This window comes from Mastomys coucha, unplaced genomic scaffold (genome assembly GCF_008632895.1).
Source record: "Mastomys coucha isolate ucsf_1 unplaced genomic scaffold, UCSF_Mcou_1 pScaffold23, whole genome shotgun sequence".
Classification (NCBI taxonomy): Eukaryota; Metazoa; Chordata; class Mammalia; order Rodentia; family Muridae; genus Mastomys; species Mastomys coucha.
In genome coordinates this window covers 58,244,852-58,249,437 of record NW_022196906.1, presented here as the reverse complement: position 1 = coordinate 58,249,437, position 4,586 = coordinate 58,244,852, and the positions used below count along the sequence as shown (strand labels likewise).

General features: G+C 47.8%; 1 long non-coding RNA gene and 1 pseudogene across 1 annotated transcript in view; both read left to right on the top strand.

The window, feature by feature from the left end:
• Positions 1-2,555, top strand: part of LOC116073089 — a 42,107-nt gene extending 39,552 nt beyond the window's left edge. Inside the window, exon 2 of the long non-coding RNA XR_004111662.1 lies at positions 2,333-2,555. This is a non-coding gene — a long non-coding RNA (uncharacterized LOC116073089). The remainder of the gene's footprint in view (positions 1-2,332) is intronic.
• On the top strand, positions 92-529 carry LOC116073088 (annotated as a pseudogene).
• Positions 2,556-4,586: the final 2,031 nt, after the last annotated feature.

Genomic DNA, 4,586 nt, shown 5'->3' with positions numbered 1-4,586 from the left:
AATAAATAAATAAACAAATCTTTAAAAAAAATAATCTGGACTCCAGAAAGATGGTGGCCTTGACTGTGGAGCTCCAGAGTCTCCTCAAAAGATGTCACCAGACAACTGTGCCAAGAAAGCTTCTCCAGTTCAGACCTTGACTCAGAAAAATCTCCTCGATAGTACATGGTCCAGCTTGCCTGTGACCCAGGAGGATGCAGAGCAAAGGCCCCAGCTTCTGCACCACTTCACTAGCCTGGTGGCCTTCTGTGACCTGCCCTCTGCTGAGGCAATTCTGGCTCTCTTTCTGGAAAATTTCCACCGAAACCTCAAAAACCTGCTGACAAAAGTCATCCTGGAGCACAGATTGCCATGGAGAACTGAAGCCCAAGCCAACCAGACCTCTCTGCCACACCTGGTGGACCTGGACTGGAGAGTGGCTATCAGACCCTCCTCTGACAACATCAGCCGCATGGCTGCCCCCACAAGCCTGCTCCAGATGAAGATCCAGGAGGCCCCTCGTCTGTGTGGAGAGAAACCCTCCATCTAGGCTGTGACCATGGAGCTGAGCAAAGAAACGCTGGACACCAGTTAGATGGGCTGGGTCGCATTCAGCTTTCTGCTGCAGCTCATGAACAAGGCAGCCAGCTGTTGGCCTGCAAGGGTGTGGTTGTCAGCACAGAGGTGGACAATGGGCAGACAGTGGAATGGAGGGGCTGCTGCTACTCAGAAGGCACAGTGGAGGAACGGAAGCCCATGCCCATTGCTCCTCTTTTCTCTTCCTCCTTTTGTTTTTTCCTGAAGATGAGCAGAAGCCTCCATCTCTGAGAAGGCCCTGTGTGGAGCTAAGCTACCGCCAGCCGTGGCAGAGCGAGGGGACATGTTCTTTAGGCCAGTACTGTGGCACTCACCTAATGAGTTTACCTCCAGCATTAGCAGGTGAGCTCGCTTCCAGCCCTAGAATACATGGAGGGGATTAGGGGTAAAGTCAGCAGACAGATAACAGAGGGGAGCATCGCAGCACGGTCCCCTCAGACCCTTCTCTGAGCTTGCAGCCCTGCTGGGCCACAGCTCCAATTCAGAAAGCTGGAGCATACCATTTGCTACTATTCCTGGGCTAGAAAGTAGAAAGAATTGGAAATAAAAAACAGTGATGATTAAAAAAAAAAAAAGAAAAAAGCCTCACTGTGGAAGCTGCGGTGTGTCACGGTGTGTCATACAGTACATCCTTTTGTCCACACAGCTTCACTTGCAAGTGTTCATAACAATGAGTCATTGGTCTGGTTCGAGGCCTACGGCTTCTGCCACAGCATCATGACTGGATCCTCACTGGGACTCTTGGATATCCTGTTGCCCTGTGTCATGGAGATCCTGCAACTTTGGATCTGCAGGGCAGGCCCTTTCATGTATTCTTGGAGCTCAGAGTTGGCATAGATGTTGGAGTGGGCCAACTCAAAGCCCTGGATCTGGGCTTAGGTGGTAGCTGCATTTGTCAGCCTCCTTGCCACCGGGCTAGCTCTCTGAAGGCAAGGCAAGGGGCAAGGCCAACTCTCCCACAAGAGGCAACTGGCTGGGCCACCTCTTGACCAGGTCTCCTACATTACTGACACTATCTTGGGGTAGTGGGTAAGGGGTGGAACCAGCTCAGCTTGGCTCTCAGATTTCAACATGGTCTCAGGTAGCAGTCCAAACCAGGGACATCCACACACGGCCTTGGGTGTTAATGTAGAGCATGCACATCAACATAAGTCCCTGCTGTGATAGGATCACAGATGCAGACAGGAGCGCCTGCCTGTCCATCTGCTTGCCCTCAGGGCTTCTCTCTCTCTCTCTCCCTCTCTCTCTCTCTCTCTCTCTCTCTCTTTCTCTCTCTCTCTCCTCCCCTCTCTTTCTTTATTTCTTTCTCTTTTCCCTTATGTTTTGCAGGGATGAAGTCCATAGTCCATAGTAGCCAAGAAGGTATATTGGCATGAGGTGTTCATGTTGTGTCTGTAATCAGGAATAAACAGTAAATTGGGCAGGGCTATAAAACCTCAAGGCTTGGACCAGTGAGAGGGTTCAGCAGGTAAAGGTGTCTATCTGCCAAGTTTGATGACTTGAACTCAATCCCTTGAACCCATGTGGTAGATGGAAGGGCAGAACTGACCTATGCAAGTTGTGTTAATCTCACAGGTGTGAAGAGAAGGACCATCAACCCAAATCATCATGGCCAAATCAATTAAAGCAAGTTTTTAAAATTTATGTATTATTGCACCTCACTACTAAGGCTGTAATCTACCTGTCTAGACAGCTTTCCTGAGCTCTGTGCAAAATGAAGGACTCCTTTTTTTTTTTTTTTTTTTTTTTTAAGCAGGGCTTTTTCCTCTCTGCCTGACCTGGGGAATTGACCACCGGTCTTCTACCTGAGGAATGCCACGTAAATTACAGGTTCAACTTCCTGGAATGCCTCTCCATGCAAATGAGGCATCCTCAGAAGCTTAAACCTCAGCCAATGAAACTTCACCCTAAGACGAGCCCCTTCCTACTCTGCAAGATTCACATATATAGCCCTTGCTTCACCACAAATAAAGTGTACTCACGCAAGCTGTTTCCGTTGACTATTGTCTAAGAGAGCTGTATTCTAAAAGAGCTGAAACCCTGAAATCTTTGAGGAGACCTCCCCCCTATCCTGCCCCTAGGATCCTCTGACCCACCTGTTCTAGATTTTGCTTCATCCTTTCTTGCCCGGTGTGTGTCTGGTGGGCATCCCAAGGGAAGAAGGTAAAAAATGGAACCATGGTGTACATGGGCTGTCTCTCCCAAAAGGTGGGATTCAAGAGATCAGCTTTGGCATGTGTGGGTGTAGAGGACACCAAGTGCTATAATGGGGACATTGGTGTATCCAGGTGTACTGCTACACCATTCAACCAGGAAGTGGGGCCAGCCTAGATATCCATCTGCAGAAGAATGGATACAGAGAGTGTGGTTCATATGCACAAGGGGATTTTATTCATTCAAGTAAAAATGAAGTCATGAGATTTCCAGGAAAATAGGGGAACTGGAGAGCATTGTTAATCAAAGGAAGCCAGACTCAGAAAGACAAATATTACATGGCTTTTGTCAGATGTGGGATCTGGACCTAACTGTGTTGGATGAATGCACATGTGTATAAGTTATAAGAAAGGAGGCCATGAGGAGGAAGAGATCTCAGGGGTTGGGTAATGGAATGCATTCCACATAAGAGCAGGAAGGGAAGGATGGGAGCACGGGCTCAGTGGTTAAGAGCACTTACTGCTCTTTCGGAGCAACTGGGTTCAGTTCCCAGCACCCACATGGCAATTCACAGCTACCTGAAGTTACATGTGACTTCATGTAACTTCAGTTCCATGGGATCGGTTCCCTCTTCTGAGCTCTGAGGGCTTCTGCACACACACGAGGCATGGGCACACACTCAGGCACACACACATGTACAAGAAAGAAAATAATAAGTATTTAAAAATATAGAGATGGGAAAGACTACTTGGGGGAAGGAAGGGACCCATCAAAGGGGATGGGAGGATGGGGGAGGGAGGTGAGGAAGCAGGATGAATAATACCAAAGTAAACCATATATGTATGAAGGTATAATAATGAAGCCTAACTTCAAAACTTCTAAAAGCATTTTATAAAAACAGACTACATACACAAGAAGAACTTTATTGAACTGCTTTTCCAACTGGGTTGGGATGATTGTATTTCCCTCTTTTCCCTGTCAGACTGACTCTAAGTGATGGGAAATGGGATTTTTATATCTGAAAGCCAGGAACACTGTAAGGATCTCCAGGGAGACCCTGTGAGAGAGTTACTGAATCCTAATTCTGCATCCCCCTGTGAAGCACATCAGTGACGCAACCCGAGACAACCTCGACTCCAGAGGGGTCTCACTGGGGAGGGAGCTGGTGATGCCAGAGGATAGCCACGGTTTGGGTACAGGGGTAGGGGCCAAAGACACCATCACACACTCTGAAAGTCACAATCTGGCCTTTACAAAGGGCGAATGGTTCGCTCCAAGGGGTTGTTTGTGCCAACATGGAGAGACCTCCCTACAATCGTACTGCTGGAATTCATGTATATGTATCACCTAGGGCAGCTTTCACATTTTTTTTAAAGTATAGAATAGGGTTTATTTAGTGCATGGGGAGGGTAGCAGAGGCAGAGAGAAGGAGAGAGTAAGAGAAGTAGGAGCCGGCCATGACCACATGGAGAAAGGGGGGACCAGCTTTCACATTTTATGCTTTTTGTTTGTTTTTTTTTTGTTTTTGTTTTTGTTTTTGTTTTTGTTTTTTGAGACAGGGTTTCTCTGTGTAGCCCTGGCTGTCCTAGAACTCACTCTGTAGACCAGGCTGGCCTCGAACTCAGAAACCCACCTGCCTCTGCCACCCAAGTGCTGGGATTAAAGGCATGTGCCACCACCGCCCGGCTTGTTTTATGTTTTTAAGTGAAAGATAGAGATGCAGCTCTGTGGTAGCACAGCTGTCTAGAGTCGATCCTTCAGTATTCGTGTCTGCTGGCTCTGTCGTAGAGAGTCAACATCAGTCACTAAGTGCCTGCCTTGCAAGCATGAGGATTTAAGTTCAGCCTTGCACCATG